Raw genomic sequence first — 20154 nt, 5'->3', positions numbered from 1 at the left:
GATGTAAAACAAAGATGAAGAGCAGTTAAAGCCCTCCTGGAGTGGCTAAATACTGTATTTACTCATTGTGTTTCCCACCCCTTTCAGCCCCACAATTTAAAAAAAATAAAATAAAAGGTATTTTTCCTCTACACCTTTGTCTGGACACCAACCAGGAGAAGATCTGAACTGACTCCGTGTTTTCTTAAAACTAGCCCACTGGAGAACCCCTAACTGGGGATCCTGTGTGCCCAGGTCAGTGTTCCAAAATATTTGAGTTTGCTCCTTTCTGTGGAAATCAACATTATTATTATTTTAAAAAATCCTAAAGGAAACTATGATGTGTGTGTCTGAGGCAAACCATTCTTGTCACACCCTGCTGGTTCCCATGAGCTGAGAAGCATCACAATAAATTGCCCGCTGCCACTGCCTGTGGAAAGTCTGATTAGCTCTCTAGCAATCTGATCTATAGAAATGGCTCTTGCTTAGTATCTCAGCACCCTCTCTGAGAAACAGCTTGCTTCCTGCTCTGTTCAGACTCCTCTGTGATTTTTTTCAACCAATTCCCAGGGGATTCTGATGGTTTTGAATATGTAAAGGAACCAAAGATTTTCAAAAAGAGCTACTGAGCCTGATAGGGGTTTCTTGATTTATGTAGCTGTCACCTGAAGGGAGAATTCCCCTTTCAGCATTTAAAAACAGCTGTGGATTATTTGCCTCCCTTCCTTGCATCTTTCCTTCCTTCTCCTGTTAGCACATATTTTGGACCAATTCACGCAAATAAAATGGAAGCACAATTGGGAACCACCACTAGTAATTTCATTTATTTGGCAAAGTATTTTCTATATCAGTTATGAATATGTCATACATTTCCCAATACCCCAAAGTTACTTTTGACATCAGTGTTTATTCAGTGTTTCTAAAATAATTGTTTAAAACATTTTAATCTTTTGGAACTTCACTGTCCAGTAGAGTAGCTATTGGCTATATGTGGCTACTAGGCACTTGAAATGTGGTTGCTTCAAACTCAGCTGTGCTGCAAGTGTAAAATACTTTTTTTTTGAGGACTTATTGTGAAAAAATATGAAATGTCTCAATGTTTCTGTGTTGCACTTTGAAATGATAGTTTATATAGTGAAATGAAATATATTATAAAATTTTACCTATTTATTTTTCCATTTTTAGAAATGTGGCTACCAGAACATTTGAACTGACGTACGTGGATTACATTTTGCTTATTGGCCAGTCTTGGGATGAAGATATTTAGGCTTTAGCACTGCTGGAATTGCAGTCCTATCTGTTCCCTTCCCCCAGCTCCTCATGCACTCTCTGTGCAGCAACACAATGTGAGAGGAATTGTGAAAATAAACACTTGCTAGTCAATGAGAGAGCCTGGACCTCGGGGGGACAGACTAGGCTAAGGAAAAAAAGCCCCTCATTTCCCATTGCTGGCACGGCCCTAGTCCTAGGGCTTGACCTCTTGGCTATAGCAAACATTTGAGGCTCCTGATAAGCTGATACGGTCATAGTTGGAACCCCAGCTACTCAAGCTTTAATCTGTACTCCTTGACCAGCAACATTTTTAGAAGAGGTTTTATGTAAGAGCTAGGCTAGTCGTCCTAGCATTTTTAAAAGCAAAAATCTCTAACAGTTATTGAACACTGATGCAAGTGAAGTTGAGTATGAATTTAGTGTTATTTGGAAACTTCTGCAATTGGGCAAATACACCTGTAAACTGGATTTTAATCAATGTGAGGCTCTTCCCAGTGTATTTACATACTCTTCATAAATGCCACCATAATGTCTACATACTTTTCTATCATATAAAACCCCTGGAATTTTCTAACCTAGATACAGATATTTTGGCTATTTCCAGTGAGGTTCTGATATAGCAGAAGCAAATGTTTAGCTGCTTAAAAATGCATATTCCTAGGGCCCCACCACTAATAATGATGATTTAGTAGGCCTGGGCCAGGAAAAAAAAAAAAATCTCAATTTAAATGTCTTTACAGTTATTATCATTCTAATATATGTGATGTTAAGCACCATTTGAAGCTATTGTTTTTATTTTAAATTACTCTGTTTAAATTATATAATATATTCCCATTGTATTATCTATATACTTAGAGATAAGGAAATGAAATATATATTTCCGGAGAAGCACTTAGTTTCTCTATTGCCTACTCTTGAGAATCTGAACACAGTTACTTGTTTTTTGACAAATTACCAATTTACTGGTGGTATTACTTATACATCTAAAATTCTTTAATAAAAATTACTTAATAAATATCTTATTCTATTATTTCTTTGATTATAGATCCTAAAATATAATATTCCCTAATATTTTATGCAGTTATAAATTATTAAGACTAGAGAGACTGATTTCTTTTAGAGTCTCAAAAATTAGCCAGTCCCTAGAAACATAAGCAGCAGGAATTTCTTGGAGCATATTTAATAATACCATATAAAATACCACCCATTTTGACTACCCAGAGGTATACTGAGGGTTTTAAAAATTCAGTGGTTAGGAGTTCCTGTTGTGGCTCAGTAGTAACTAACCCAGCTAGTATTCAGGAGGACGTGCATTCGATCCCTGGCCTCGCTCAGTGGGTTAAGGATCCAGTGTTGCCATAGGTCGCAGACTAGGCTTGGAACTGGTATGGCTGTGGCTGTGGTGTAGGCCAGCAGCTGTAGCTCTGATTCAACCCCTAGCCTGGGAACTTCCATATGCCATGGGTGTGGCTCTAAAAAGCAAAAAAATAAAAAATTCAATGGTTATATTTGGAGTCAAGAGTGGGATACTTCAGATAGTAAGTAACCTGGGTCATAAGGAAAGAGATGACGAGGCACTAAGCTGTGAAGGAGGAGATTGGGAGGGTTTCTCAGTCAGGCTGCCAGAGGTAGGGGATAGGGCTTGAGGGCAAAGACTCTCCCTGGAATGTCACAGAGGTCACTCACCACACTCTGAGCCCTGCACCAGGTAAACAGCAGAGAAGAAGGAAGACGTGTAAAAGTGACATAGCTTTACATCTCTGTGGGAGAGTGGCTATTACATTTTTTTTTATTATTATTTTCAAAAGAAAACATCAGGAAAGCTGGACAAACCAGCTGCCTTTTAAGGAAACAAAGAACCAGAGCCAGGGAGTGAGAATGGCAGGGAAGAAGGAAAAGTCACAGGGTAAGGTATTTGTCTCCCAACACAAATTGTGTGAAGTTTCTCAAAACTTGCATTATAAATAAATGATATCGTGGTGATGCTTTCCCTTTTGTCTTCCTTCTCTATTGACTCACCATGAGACTTCAATCTCATAGCGCCTCACCATTCTGCCATACTGTTTTTCTTCTCTGGTTATCTAGGTTTGGAATGAAAGATTTAGCCTAGATGGCAATCCTGCCAGAAGCAAAGGCAAGAAGTGTTATCTGGAATATTTAATAGACCCACAGCCCACTTGGCTGGGTTCCTAGAAGATCTGAGTTTCATTTCTGAGATTTCTTTTTACCTTGATCCGACTTAACTACCGTTTCAACTAAATGGTGTGGACTCGAGTCCTTTTATCTCTCTTACCTTATAAGCATACGCCTGTCCTCTGGGAGCTTATAATTCAGATGTATTTCTTCTTTCTGCAGTGTTCTTAAGAAAGCTCTTTCCACGAATGTTTAATTTTGACAACAGCATTAATGTAATAACTAAGTTTTATATATTGCTTATTGCATTCAAAGCCCCTTTAAAAGTGCTTCACATGTATATTTACTCATGAATCATTATAAGTGTAGGCATTAAGGGATATTATTGTCTCCACTTTACAAATAAGAAATCACATATCAAGAGAAGTTAAGTGACTGGTCCAGACCCACACAAAGAATAAGTGACCAAGCCAGTTTGTGAAATGCTACTCCCACGCAAGAACATAAAAGTCTGTGATGGCGCCATGTAACGTGTACTTGACAGGTGGAAAGAGAACAGACTTTGAAGAGAAGAGGTCTGGGTTCAAATAAAAATTCAGCAAGGGTGGGGGAAAAAATGTAATTGTAATGTATACATGTCAGGATAACTTGATCTCCTTGCTGTACAGTGGGAAAATAAAAACAAACAAACAAAAAAACAAACAAACAAAAAAACTAGAGTTCCCATGTGGCTTAGCAGGTTACAAACCCAACTAATATCCATGAGGATGCAGGTTCAATCCCTGGCCTCTCTCAGTGGGTTAAAGATCTGCTGTTGCAGTGAGCCGCGGTATAGGTCACAGAATCGTCTTGGATCTGGCATTGCTATGGCACAGCCCCAGCTGCAGCTCTGGTTTAACCCCTAGCCTGGGAACTTCCATATGCCGTAAGTGCAGCCCTAAAAAGAAGGAAAAAAAAAAAAAAAAAAGGATCAGGCCAGGAGGTCAGCTTACAATTACCTTTTTTTTTTTTTTCCCCAGAGTGAAAGAACAGAGAAAATGAGATGAGATGACAAAATTTAGAGGTAAACAATATTTTAAAATATTCTAGAACAGAAGGACATGAATTATCAGGGTGTGAAAAAAATCTCCTCCAGGGTTCAGTGTTGTAAAAAATCCCAAAGTATTAATAAAAGAACCAAGCAATGTAAAAAAAAAAAAAAATTCAGTTACATACTAGCAGCATGATTCCTGGGTGAGTTACTTAACATCTTTGTGGCTGGAAGTATTTTCCTCTCTAAAAAAGGAGCTAGTGCTTAGAGAGGTGATGCACAGTTTAAAAATGATAATATATGAGAGGTACCTGGTACATACTAGTCATTCAGATAGAGTTGTTGATGTTATTACTACTGTCAGTTTCCTACAGAAGGCTATCCAAACGGATTACTCCCTATGTTCCTTCCCATTGCAATGAGGTTTCTGCCATTTCCCCCCTCCATTAATGCCTGGTGATACAGAACCTGGGTTAGGGTGCAAGCAGTATGAAGGGGCTATGCCAGGCCACAGCCTATGTCTGAGAGCCCCGGGATCAACTCTGCTCTCTGCAGAGAAGAATGGCTGGTTAAGTTAATCCCAGGGTTGCATTCTCTGTAATGATACATCTCAGGCCATCGATCCATGGCTTTATTTTCAAGCTTATTTAAGCAGGAGCTATAAAAAGCCGAGCATCACATACATGCAGTATGGAATTAAGCCTCACCCGCTCACCCCTCTAATTCTCTCAGATACCTGTTTATTTGCCCTTATTTTAGGAAGCCGAATCCAATAAAGAAATAGGTTGGGGGAATATATTAGGGTTATAATTTTCTCCATAATGATATAAATGATTCTGTGTAAAACTGTTATCTTGCTGGTGAGAACCCAGAGCTGATTTCTGGAACAGTGTGCCAGAAACAGACATCAGAATTGCTCCCTAAGGTGATTCACTGTGGCATTATGCTTGCTGTGAATTTTCTAGAAATTGTAAAATATATCTTTGTAAAAGTGGGCATGGTTTTAGTTTTATCAATAGGCACTAAGGTTAAATGCATCAGGCCTATGAGATATGAAGGGAATTATCCAGTTATTTTACTATAAAGAGCAAAGGAAACTCAAGGCTCCTTTAGCCATAAAAGCACCATCTTTGCTTTTTTCTTTTCCTTTTCCAGAGCACACATGTCGGCAAGAATTGCCACGTGCATTTGAGCAGCCAGGAAAGGAGGTGAGGACCTCCTACCGTAGGTATTTTGGTACAATTCACTTAAGGTTGAGGAACTCTATTTTTTCCCCCCTCTTTAGTGAGAGCGGGGGGTGTGTGGACCATAGTAATACTCTCTGGGAAGTATTACCGTATTCTTTTAATCAAAAAAAAATTTGTATAAAAACAGTAAGGTTCATAATGTAAACTGCTTCAAAGAAATTTGTTCCTTGAGCTCCATACCATAGGACTAAATTCTTGGTAGTAAGTTTTAAGATAAAGTTCTTAAAAGTAGGGCTGTTGGTAACTGCCATCTCTCAAGAGCAGTATCTCAGATACACGACATACCAAACTGGCACTTAGTGAGTCTGGGTAAACTCATATCTTGGGATGTTCCATTGTTAACAGTAATTCCTACATAGCTTCTAAGGGGCTTCAACTCAATATATGACATGGAATGCATGTTTGTAGGCATTTTACAGGAGTCAGGAAAATTGCCTTCTCTCAGTTTGCATTTAATGTTCTACTCATTCTTAAACTGCAAATGGTCTGAGACATCTCACTGGGACTCTGTTTCAATTTCTCAATAATCAAACCTCTTATCAGCCAACTCTAAGTTTTATCTTCCTTCAGGCAGGTTTAAAATACATACATATATGCTCTAGAAGCTGTTTTCTTTTTTCCCCAAACCTCATTTCATGAGCCAATATGCTCATTTCTCAAAGAAAAAAAAATGTTTGTTTCCTTGATTTTGGCAGAAACAAATGTTTTCTTTGGGGCTGTTCAAATACTCAAATGTTTTCAAGTTTTCTTATTTTGTTCTATTGGGGGGAGCACCCCCTGGTGGAAAACTGTGAAAATGTTCGCCACGTGTTTTGACTGTTATGTTCAATAGGCAGATGTGTTTTGAAAATATTATTTTTACACAAAGCACACCCAGGGCCATTTTTTTCAGTGTTAATGTCTTCAAAAATTCTTTTACTTCCTTCTGATCATCACCACACTATTGAGAATGTGCTCCCTTGTTTAAGATGTTGCACATGTGCAGTCAGTCAGAGATGCTGCAGAAATCCCTGAGCTTCAGAATGAATAGAGAAGGGCGGTCTGGTCTTACATTCTTACAGGGGGGAAGAGAGGGGGACCCTTTTCTTCCTCCCCTCAGTTCTTCCGTCCTGCCATTCCTCCTCCCCCTGACTTGCTTCTCTTCTCTCTCACCCTCCCCTCCAAGCCCCCTCCTCCCCAATCTCTCTTTCTTCCACTCCAGGGTCTTTCCTTCTTTATTTCCTACTAATACAGATAAAATTTTTTTACCTGGAGGGTCTCTGTGAGTGAAACAAAAAAGTTTTCTCTGCGATTACCCAGTTACAGGTAAAGATTAAGGTACAACCCTTTCCAGAAAATGGTCCCTGCTATAGCAACCTGGGAGAGATTAATAAGAAGGTAGTTTATTGGAAGATGATCTTGGTCGCTACTTTCCCCCCAAATATAAACTTAAATAATTAATGAAAATATATCAAATTAATCAATGAACCTATAGTTACTACATTTTGTAGGGGAAAAAACCATCATCTCTGGAGTGACTATTGCTTATCCTTGCTGTTATGGGTTGAATCATGCATCCTCAAAATGAATACACTGAAGTCCTAAGCCCCAGTACCTCGGAATGTGACCTTATTTGGAAAGAGGGTCATTACAGATATAATTAGTGAAAATTAAGTGACACTGGAGTAGGATAGATCTCTAGCCCAATACGGCTATTGTCTTTATAAAAAGGAGAAATTTAAATACAGACACATACATAAGGGGAATGCCATGTGAATATGAAAGCAGAAATTAGAGCAATATACCTAGAAGCCAAGGAATACCAAAGACTGCCAGAAAAGCTGAAGCTAGGAGAGAAGCAAGGAACAGATTCTCCCTCACAGTTTCCAGAAGAAACCAATCCTGCCAACACCCTAATTTTGAATTTTACTCTCCCAAATGGTGAGACAGTACATTTTTATTGTTTATCATTGATTTGGTGCAAGATGCTTTGTTATGGCAACTCTAGCAAACTAATCTTCCTTTAAATCCAAGTGGTCATCCTCTCTCTGCCTAAAACCTTTCCAAGCATAGACCAGTTTGAATGATCTAACTTGTTCCCATGGTTCCCCAGCAATCTCTGCAATAGCACTGAAGAAAGAGATGGAAGACAGGACAGACTGCCTGTTGGCGAAGATGCACAACCTCCCAAGTCCTAAGTGGCTCTTCCTTACACTAAGGCCTAGCAATAATTATTTCTACTGCCACCACGTAGAACCAAAATTTAATAGCAAAACAGTAATGGAATCCAGAGTTTCTATCCATCTCTTAGGTTGCCAATAACTCAGGGTGTGGTTATTCCCAAAGGTAAACAAAAGAAGACAAAATAGGAATTCCCTTGTGCTACAGTGGGTTAAGGATCTGGCATTGTCACTGTTAGCACCTTGGGTCATTGCTGTGGTGTGAGTTCGATCCCTGTCTTAGGAGCTTCCACATGTTGTAGGTGTGGCCAAAAACAAACAAACAAAAAACACCAGACAAAACAAAAGGAAACAGGCAATAGGTATATCACCTAGAATATCTGGGCTGGTTGGAGTTTTCTTGAAAACTCTCTTTCATATACCCTCAATAGAGCCAGCCAGTAGACCAGTAGCCTCATCTGCTACCACATAGCCTCCTTCCCTGGGCACTGTTCACACTGTTCCCCAAACACAGGGCCTTTTCTCCATGTGGTTTGCTTATTGCACAACCCTCATTCCCCAAGGATGTTCAGCCCCACTTTGTACCCAGATGTTTTCCCAGCCAAACCAATACAGGTTAACCTCTGAATTCCTTTTGTACCTGCTGACTATGCTGCATCATTCAGCCCCAGTGTACATTCCTCCCACATCAAATAGTCAAATCCAGTAAAGACAACTGTAACTTTTCCTATTTAAAGGGACACTTCACAGCATCCTATGCCCTAGAGCATATTGGGGCTGAGCACTGCAGGCTTACGTTCTGAAAGAAAATAAAGAGCTATGATTATTTGCCTGGATGGCTCCATCCCCAGATCATATACAAACATGGGAACAATGACTTTAGAGTCTGAACAATACTCTCTTTTCATGTAATCCTACAGCAAGCCTGAGAGATGGAGATGCTTACAATAGCAGTGTAGGTTTGGGATTAGTTAGAAGGTCGTCTCAAAAAGCTTTGGAAGGTATTTCTGGCCTATGATTCACAGGAGATGATATTTTATAGCAAATTATACTCAGAGAGGAGCATCCAGCCTTTCAGATTTTTTCCCTTTATTTTCCTCTTCCTTTCTTTTAAACTCCTGGTTAAGGAGACTCCAGCCTCGCTCTGATTGATCATGCACACAACTATGCAGATTACACTTAACATTTCCCATCAACCCTCGATTTTCAACAGCTCCCTGAAGGAAAGAAAAATAACTCTACACCAGTCCCTGTTTTTTTCAAATGATGAAACAAACAACAGGAGAAAGAACGATCTAACAAAACTCCTGTTTCCACTCTGGCCAAATGCTGGGCTGCTGCCCCCTCCCAGCCAGCTTGATTAAGGTGTAATCCCTCCTCTTTGTTTGTATTTATTATTTTTGGAGGATTTTTTTCCCTCTTTAGTGTTTGTGTACCTTTTCCCATTTTTTAAAAGCCATGAATCATAGTTTGATTTACAACCACTCTCAGGAGAGATAGGCAACTCTAACGAGGGCTCAGCCGGCAAGAGTAATTAATATCCGCCAGACAATGCATGGCATTAGCGTGCGTATGCGGGCTTGGTTGGGGACAAAGAAGTTGGGAGTGACATGCAGAGGGTCATGCAGCCGTTCTCTCAGGGCCTCAGCCGTGATATGAAGGGGGGCAGTGGCTGCAGGGGCCTGCAGCTCCAATGGTCAAGTATCAAGGACTAGAAGAACAGGGAGTTTGGAAAGCAGGACCTGCAGGCATGTCAAGGGAGGGACCCTGAGCCAGAGATGCTGCACATGGCTGATGGATCGTTCCCATTTAAAACACAAAAATAGGGAAGCTTGCCAGAGCAGTTTGGGCCAGTTTCATTAAAACTCTTCATTCATCATACTGAAATGAGGCAGTATGTGTTCTGTGCTGGTGCCGGCCTGGTACTAAAGATATTCCCTTCTTGGGTGGTGATGCAGCAAGGGACTGAGTGGCAGGTGCCGAAGGAGATGGAAGAACCGCTGGCCATCAAGGGTTTATTCCTCCCACCTCAGCCCTACACCCAGTGGTCCTTAGGAAGTAGAAAGGCCCAGATCTTCATAAGGAATGAAGGACCAGGAACCCAGATCCCTCTCTCCAACCAGCCCCCTGGCACAAAATAACAAGATTTTTACCAATCTGACTTCTCAGTGGGGATTTTTGGGGGCAGGAGCTGCATTTCCATATGTTGCCTTCATAGCTTATGGAAGACCAAGATTCCATAAACATACAGGAATGGATAAAAATTGAAGTGTGATATGTGTGTTGTGTGTGTGTGCGCGTGTGTGTTGTGTGTGTTTGTGTGTGCATGCTCACACAAGGGTCTCTCTCGCTCCCTAAAATTTAAGTTGTGAGATATAGCTATGAAAACAGTTTAAGTGATAGCATCCAAAAAATTTCCCCAGTTACTTTGATCATTTTCTTCAAAAAGTCTTTTTATTTTTTTAAAAATAGCTTCATGGGGCAAGGTGAGCCAGAATCAGATCACTGTATAAAGGGCTGGCATAGTATAATTGGGTCTGACTAGTATAGACATTTCCCTGGACTTTATTACCCAGAGGGAGAGGGAAAAAAAAAAAAAGACTACACAAGCAAGGCCTGACCGTTGTTTCTCATGCATCACTGGCTATGTCCCGGGCCAAGCTATGCCAATCTTTCCTAGGTACAATACTCACCCTGAGATATTTCTGACAGTCAGATTATGAAAGCTTATGTAGTAATGTTGTAGGTGCTATAAAATGAACAAAATCCCCCACAGCTGTGAGGACATGACTGGCAGTGATGTTGCAAGATGAGGAATGAACTGCATATATCAAACTTGTCTCCAGGCTTTTGATGGATTCTTTGTCTGCCTCCCGACAATGCCAAGACTGCATCGGGCACCAGCGCTCAGGCAGCAGCTAAGAGAGAGCAGGCATTGTTGAATCACACAGAGCACTTCTGTGGAGGGTTGCTACTTTAATGGTTTGTTTTCCAGGATTAATGTTGGCAATACCACGGAGTCAACTTTTCAGCTTGGAATACTAAACAGAAATATGGCATCTCATATGTGATATGAAGAGTGATTTAAATGGTGCTCTAATTTTGTTCTTTAAAAGTTCATTCATCATTCATTCATTTACTCATTCAGCAGCAGCGCTCTCTTTCTAAAGACTGTGGGACAAATTCTAGGCAATGGAGATGCCGAGATGAATAGATGCAATTGCCCTGCCAAAGGTGTATGCATGAGCTCTGTTTACAAATAACATAGCTGTGATAGGAGATGTTAGAATGATGCAGCTTCAGGGCTATAAAGATTCCATGGAGAAGACAAAATGCTGGCAAAATATATTCTCACACATACATACACACAAATACTCGGAGACACGCAAATATACACCGTCTGTCAGTTTGTTGTTATAACTATGAATGTGGCTTTAAATACTAGGAGTAAGAAGATTGCACATTATTTTCAATACTGACAAGGCAAAGTAATCTCCACTGAAAATGCCATCTCACTATTTATGCCTGCATTTGATTTTTTCTCTAATGGACCTTTGAAAATCCTGATGTCCAACCATCTCATGTGAGACTCACCTAAGGAACCCACCTCCTCCCTGTTCCCAGGGTAGAGCTGCTGATAAACAGCTAATAAAGGGCAAGCAAGGGGGAAATCTGGAACCAGAGAGCCTGGGTAATTATTAGACTGAATAACTGGCTTATGCAAAATAAGAGTTGATTGTATGTATAAATTACTGGCTAACAAAAAAATACACAGGTCTATAATAAAAATTATAACATTCAAAATAGGTAATTTGATGAGATGAAATATGCCCCCAAAGTCAAATGTTAAAAACAAAGGTTATCATTCATCCAATGTCAACTAATTATAAACTCATTATAGCCTAGAATAGTTCAGTAATGGGAAAGCAGTGGCTCCATCACTTTTCCCTATCATTGTCAAAAAATAACTAAGTAACCATAAAAGTGTGGAGTTTCCACTCAAAGTCTTCCTGGCCCATCATCAAGCTGCCCAACAAAATATATCTACTTGTCCTGCTGAACATAACCGCAAACATTTCTTATTTATTGTGGTTGGGAAGGGTAGCGATGCTATAAATAAATCTACAGAAAACCATCACATTAGCTAATGGTTGTAACCTTCTTAGAAGTTCCACTTTGGTCTTTGGTGATGTTAGTTTTCTACATGTCTAAACAAGGTAATGAAAGAAAAAAATATATTACATTTTATTTCTCTCTTCTCTTCCACAAGGTGCCTTCATATAAAAAAGCTAATACTCATTGAAATGGACAAAAGAAACAGTAAGAAATATAGGATATAGTTTAGAGAATTATAAATTATGCTGAGTTAGTATATTTTAGACTATTGAATTAGAATTTCTTTTGGCGGCATCTGTCTGCTACCTTCTATGAATTAAAGATTGAAGCAAGGTGCAGGACTGAGAGATAAATGAGAATTAGGATGGAATATATTCAGCCCCTGTAATGTGCCAAGAGCTATGGACATGTTACCTCACTGAATATTTCATGATATTTTTTTAAAGGTATGTATCACAATCCATTCAACAGGCAAGAAAATAGAGAAAATTTAACCGAATTTTCACAGCTAGCGAATGATAAATTTGGAATAAAATCTCAGTCTTACCAATTCCACTATACAATTCTTCCTCCCTAGAACACATTTTAGTGTTGTGATTTTTGCTGATTTTCTATATTGGCAGCAGCACAAAAACACTGAAAACCTGAAGAACAACATAGTTTATACATTAGGGATCATTAAGTAGGTACATTCAATATATACAGTCAATCAGGATGCAAGCTGCATATTCACAAACCACAAAAGAGTGATTTATTACCAATGGAGATGTGTCAAACTTGCTACAGTAAATCCTTGTTAAGGGGAATTTTTCATTTCATTTTGGACTACTTTCATTTTGATTGGCAATCTTATCTCAGCACTTTGTAGTTATTTATCAATTCAATATACTTCACATCATCCCGTTGCCAAGAGTGAAGACCAATCTTTTAAATAAGATGAGAGGCAATATCTCCTATTACCCCTTGTTCAAACCTCAGCACTACTACCTTCTAGCACCATGACCTTGGACAAGTTACGAAAACTTTCTGTACCTTAGTTTCCCCATGTATAAAATGAGAATAATATTAGCATGTGTACCTCAAATGGTTTTGGTACAATACATACATTAATGCAGGTAAAATGCTTAAAAGAATGTTTGGTAACCAGTTCATGCTATGTAACACCTTGCTATTATTACACTGATAATATAGATAAAGCACAGAGACCAGGGCCTGCCACTCGGGGGGGGGGGGGGTGTTTCAGTAATTCCTGGTTCCCTTTCCTCATGTGAAAGCATTTAGTTGCTTTCCCTTAGACGAATGTAGCTGAATTAAACTCACTCAACATTCAATGTATTTTTATTTTTCCTACTTCTTTAACTTTCCCAAATTCCTGCGTTGGATTGTTACTACCCTTGGGAGAAATTTATAGTGTTATTCATGTATTCCCCACATAACCCAAAATTCTAATTACTGTTATTCATGGGTTCATCCTAGAATTCTGATGAATTCATTTTATGATTGAAATTTTTTAAAAAAATCTCAGTATAAATGTCTCCTTAAATGCCACTGAGTGTGAATGAGTCTATATGTACTATACATGTATATATCGTGATATAAATAAATATATATATAATTACATATTTTTTAGAAAAACATATAAGATACATATTATAGAAAAGATATCAATTTTATGTGAAAATGTAAAATCAGATTCCCTAAGCTGGGAAATCTTACCCCCTCCCTTTGTCGTCTGATGTATAATAGCTATATAACAAAACAGACTACAGACATTCTGTTGGGATATTTCCATTCTAAGGATTTTTTTTTTTTTAAGAGCACCGCCTCAAGAAACCACACTGTTTTTTTTTTTTTTTTTTATTGTGCTCTTGTGGATTACAAGTGAGGAGGGGGTTGTAGGTGCAGGGTACAGGGTTTTTTTAAGTTATTTTATTTTTATTTATTTTTTGTCTTTTGTCTTGTTGTTGTTGTTGTTGTTGCTATTTCTTGGGCCGCTCCCGCGGCATATGGAGGTTCCCAGGCTAGGGGTCGAATCGGAGCTATAGCCACTGGCCTACGACAGAGCCACAGCAACGCGGGATCCGAGCCGCTTCTGCAACCTACACCACAGCTCACGGCAACGCCGGATCGTTAACCCACTAAACAAGGGCAGGGACCGAACCCGCAACCTCATGGTTCCTAGTTGGATTCGTTAACCACTGCGCCACGACGGGAACTCCTCTAAGGATTTTTAAATGATGAAAATCATTTAATCATTTCCTATCTTGAGCTGAAACTTTCCCCTTCCATTTCCTGGCCCTTGATTTGCTTTCTGGAGAAATGGTAAACATCCTTTGTATTATGGTGTTTGCAGTAGATGCTATAGAAGCGTTGAGGTCATTCATCTCCAGGAACAAACATCCATTCCCTTGCTACTAAATCTTTCTCACTGAGATATCAGTTGAGGCTCTCTTCAAATGTATGGCTTTTCTTTGGGAACAGTCTTTGTCCAATGACTTGTCTATGCAGAGGCATAAAGTCCCAGCCCCAGATGGGGTCAGCTGAAGCTACTACTGTGAATGACTGGTTCAACTCCTTCCTCCGCTTAAGCACACTTCCTTCTCTCTTGACAGGTGTTGATCTCAACAGCTTTTTCAATAAACTTTTATCTCTATCTCAGAGTCTGTTTCTTAGGAAACTTAACCTGCAATAGCATGTCCACCATTTTAAGCTGAAACCTCAGTGTTTCCAAGACATGTTACTCATTTATTTTCTCACTTGCTTATTTGTTCATCATTCATGCATTCATCTATTCATGGATTTCCTCATTCTAACAAAAATATTTTGAATAAGTTTGACATATATGTGTAAAGTAACATACTGAGATCTACAAGGTCAGAGAATGTATAGATGCAGTCCTTTCTTGGCCTTTATCCCAACATAGATTTTAACTTAGCAGGTGTGATTGGACAAGTATACCAGTGATTCAATAATATATGAGAATATAGGAGAGACAGAGGGAGGAAGGAAGGCAGGAGAGAGAGAGAGGGAGAGGGGCATTCAACATCATTGTAGGTGTGTGTGTGATAACTTCTTAAAGAGATAATTCCCTACTACTTTTCTACTACATCCTATTATGTGGAGTAGTTTATTTTTCTTCTACCTATGATACCTATGACATGATGTTTCTTCCCACTTACACCTTCTTATGGATGGTATCTTTTCTGTATGCAATTTTAGACCTTATCTAGATTCCTATCCTCTTAGGAGTTTCAAGTGTTTCAAATTTGATTTTATGCCTGAAGGATCTTGACACCTTTCTCTCCCTTAAGCTTCCTACTAATCCACTTTCTCCCTTCATTTTTTTCCCCTCTATCATGTGAAGTTTGAAGAGAAATGATATCTCCAATGAAAGTGCCATGAGGGAAGGGGTGGTAAGAAGTCAGCACTTAAATCTGTGCTCAAATCTGTCAGGAAATTGTGGTAAGTCTTTCACCGAGAGAAGAATTTAAGATTAAAAATCCATACTCATTAAAGTATTTTCACTTTTAGTAAAGTAAACAAATACAAAACAGAAACTAAGTTTTCTCTGTTGAGAATAAAACTTTCACCAAAGAGTCGAAGTATAAATTTAAAACAATAAATTAATGAGTGAATAAAACAAAATATTTAGTCTAAACCAAGCAGAATTTTTAAGTATGATCCACAGCATTGCAAGTTAAAATTATTATATTTAAGCTTTCAGGATATGAAATATTAAATGAAAATCAAAAATATCCATCCATCAAATGGAACTGTTTCCATTGAGCTCAAGATCCCAGGTTTGCCCTCGATGGCAAGAAAATCTAAAAAACAAAGTTGTCTAGGGAGTGCCTATTGACAATAATTTCACGAATCCAAAAATAACTAAAAGCTGCTACTGAACCAGTCAATGATGAGTCACAAGTGTCTAGAATGGTGCCAGGTACCAAGTAGGTGCTAAATAAATATTTATGAAATGAAGGACTGAATTCCTTCTTAACATTTATAGGAATGTTCTAGGTCACTTCAAATACACTACTCAATAAACTCAAACTCAAATCCATGAGTTTCTGCTGGATCCTAACATTTTTTTTCCTGCTCTAATATTCTCCATGGTGATATTTCACTGAGATATTCCACATACTTTCCAATTAGATGTCCAATTGGGTGTCTGGAAACAATCTGAATTAGAGCTATGATATTTTAAATTACATTTATTTTAAATGAGACAATATTTTAACATTCCATTATTACATTATCATCTTGATTACTGAAGTGGCTGTTGTGATAGAGTTGTTTCATATTTTATTTGACCAAATGCAAATTAAAGGATCATTAAGACATAACATAATGAGATACCCTTAAGGGATGAGAGAGAGGAGGAGAGAAGAGAAATAAATATAATAAAGTGTACATTTTAAATTACTTGAATAATTTGATACCTATGATTTGGGGTATCACATGAAGTGATGGAATTAACAGGGTATTGAAAAAATTCCACTGCAAAAAATACTTCTATTTAATTTTTTTTATTTTATGAAATTAGTGGTAGATCTTTTCCCCTAGTATAATCCTTTTGAAATATCATCAAAATATGCCTTATAAACCACCATAATTTTTAAAATAATTTCTTCATAGTAAAGACTTGTTGAACTGGTCTCTGCCTTTACATCTGCACTGTCTTCTTTTTATTACCACCTCTCCACTTCAAATTGTATTAAGGAATAAAAATGCTATTTAAGTAGGAATATACCCCCCAGTGAGTGAAATCTGAATTTAACACCCAGGACATCATATTACACTAGGTCATGACTCGATAAATACTTATTAAATGCTGAATAAATGACCAAAGATCACGTACTTAAAACATTAAGTATGGGTGAGTTACTATAGAAGGGAAAATTATTTTTTTGGTTAATGCCATCAAAACTATAGCAGGAAAATATAGACTGCACATTAGTAAAAGTCTTTATAGCTTTCATTTCACATCATTTTGATATTTACACTTTTAACAGTGCTAAGCAACTTCTAATCCCACAATATATAAGCTCTTTGTTCTTCTTGTTTGCACAAGCAATTCCCTCTGCCTGGAATGCCTTTCCTGTTCCATGCCTAGGATTTGGCTGCAATTTCTACTTCTTTTTCAGATCTCAAGTTCAAAGCCACACCTTGAAAAGACTTAGCAGACACTCCTACCCTTTTAGGAGATCTTCCGATATGCTCCCACACCACCTTATGCACATCCCTACAAGATGACTTAGATGATCCTTTAAAATTGTGAGCTCCTTGAAAGAGGGTACTGCATCTCATTCACCACTGTTTTTCCTTCAACCTAACACAGAACTTGGCACTACTGGGTAGGTAGGTCCTTGATAAATATTTCTTGATTGACTAAATTTCAGTATTTGTTCATTCACCGTGTGCCATTTCCTTATATTTTGCTACAACCCTAGCATTGTACACTACCTCTGGGAAGCTGACCTATGAAAGCAAAATGTTAACATTTTGTGGCAGGTAATTTTTACCTTAATAGCCAGGGTTTCGGTACTGACTTCTTGCTAGAAAGTTCACTGCTCTGTTCAAGTTTACAGCTGACATCTTGGAAATTTTCTCTAGAGCATAAAAAGGCCCCACAAAAATATTCATTGTGGCTCTGTTTATTATAGGGAATTGTTTAGATAGCCAAGTAAACTCTATTATGGCCAAACTATGTAATACTATGTAACAATTAGGAAGAACAAGCTATAAACCTGTGTGTAATAAATTGATAGCCTACTGTTGAAGAAACAAAAGCAAGCAGTTAAAAGATACTTTCAGCATGATACTTAGCTTAAGAAATATCTTAAGAAAAATGTATTTTTTTCATAGGTGCATTTATGATAGAGGCATACAAACATGTAGAAAATAATCTTCAAGAACTCATAGCAAACTGAAATCAGTGCTACATTGGAAAGGGAGAGAAATGACTCTGAATAAAGCTTTAAGTAATTTATTTGCAATGTTTTATTTCCTATCTGTAATGTTTTCAGTGTTTTCAAAGAAAATTCTTAGTCATTAGAATTAATCTTAAACATGATGAATCTTGACTCATATGAAAGACAAAAATATATACTCTGTGAACAATTATGCAAAAATAAATTTCCCATCTATCATATCATGGAGGGTAGAATTCCGAAAACTAAAAACTGACCTGTGATAAACATCCCAAAATCAAAACATTTTTCTCTTCATAGGAAACAAAGAGGAGGTACTAGTTATATTCTACTAGGTCAGGGATGGGTGGATAAGAAGGAGATAAAAATTATTTCACAAGTCAAAAATATAATGAGAACCATGGATTTAGAACCTGTTGACATGACAGCATCCCCACCCTTGGCTCCATCACATCTTGACCATGAGGTCTGGGTGAGCCATAAACTCCAGCATATCCATTGTCCTAATCCAAATATATAAAATAAAGGTGAGAACCACCCTAGTGATGCTCAAACTTAGAAGTCATGGTGCTCTTGGAGAAACTCAACAAAAGATGATTGTGTTGAGGACTACGCTGTCGTATTCTGCCTCATAATAAACTGTAGTGAAGATAAATAGTAATATGCAGCATACTTGTTTGATCATGTGTTTCTGGGAATTTGGGGTTAAGAGATGCAAACTGTTGCATTTGCAGTGGATAAGCAATGAGATCCTGCTATATAGCACAGGGAACTATATCTAGTCACTTGTGATGGAACATGATGGAGGATAATGTGAGAAAAAGAATGTATATATGGATATGTGTGACTGGGTCAATTTGCTGTTCAGTAGAAAATTGACAGAACACTGTAAACCAACTATAATGGAAAAAATAAAAATCATGAAAAAAGTAAAGTATCTTCTCAAATTCTTAAAATCCATGTGTGTATATATATATATGAATCACTTTGTCATACAGCAGAAATTATCACATTGTAAATCAACTATACTTCAATTAAGCTTTTAAAAAAATGAAAAAAAAAACCTCTCAGCAGACTTATTTGAGGGGGGTGAGAGAATGTGTTTTAGTCAATGTTGTACCTATAACACTTTTCATGGTACATGAAATACAAAAAAAAAAAAACACAGGAAAAAAGCTTTAAAATCGTTCATTCCGTTTATTAAACTTAAATGCTCTCCCCCCCACCCAGGTAATACAATCATTATTTTATCACAGAAAATCTACAGTTGGTTCAACTCCTAGGACACAATTGGGAACTCTGGTTCTTTCTGGACCATGCTCCTCTAAGATAGTATCTATACAACCTTTATTAACTGGCTTTGAACAGTCCCCTATCATATTTCCTGAGGAAAACAGTCTCTCATCAAGATGAATGTTAGTGGAAAAAAATATTTTCTCTATACAATTAATATAAGTTTTAATAACCACCCTAGATTCCTTAACATAATTCTCATTCACTTGGGTAATTTCCCATTACCTTAAACCAGCTGTACTCTCATGAAGTAGCTGTACATTCCTACTGTGTATAATATGAACTCTGGAACCAGTCTGCTTAGGTTTGACTTCTAATTTTACATAAGTTCTGTGACCCTTGAAAAGTCACTTTATTATTTATTTATTTTTATTTTGCTTTTTGGGCTGCACTCACAGCACATGGAAGTTCCCATGCCAGAGGCTGAATCAAAGCTCCAGCTGCTGGTCTATTCCACAGCTGTAGCAACACGGGATCTGAGCTGTGTCCTGTGACCTGCACCACAGCTCATGGCAATGTGGGATTCCTGAGCACTGAGTAAGGCCAGGGCTTGGTCCCGTATCCTCATGGATACTAGTCGGATCTGTTTCCGCTGTGCTACAACGGAAAATCTCAAAAGTCACTTTAAAATTTTATGCTTCAGTTTCTTTAGTACTGACTTCAAACCTTTGATATAAGGGTTAAGTCAGTTACCATATACAAAATGCTAAGAATTCTGACCCATAGTAACTGCTATACAAATAATCATTGAATGAAGAAGCAAATCCCCACACTAAATTTTTTTTTTCACCAGATTGCATGAGTATTCCAATTTCAACAAAGCTGGCCAAGATTAGGTCAATTATCATCCAGGAAAAATATCCTTAGTTAGAAACAGCAGGGGAATCTTAGTAACAGAAACATGTAAAATAAAGAACACAGAAACATTAGCGATGTACGCGTCTGCAGGGAAATTAGAACGATGTGTTCCCTAGGTGCACAATGAGTCCTTT

This window comes from Phacochoerus africanus, chromosome 1, assembly GCF_016906955.1.
Source record: "Phacochoerus africanus isolate WHEZ1 chromosome 1, ROS_Pafr_v1, whole genome shotgun sequence".
Taxonomy (NCBI): Eukaryota; Metazoa; Chordata; class Mammalia; order Artiodactyla; family Suidae; genus Phacochoerus; species Phacochoerus africanus.
The sequence above is the reverse complement of the archived record's forward strand: the minus strand, read 5'-3'. Positions refer to the sequence as shown.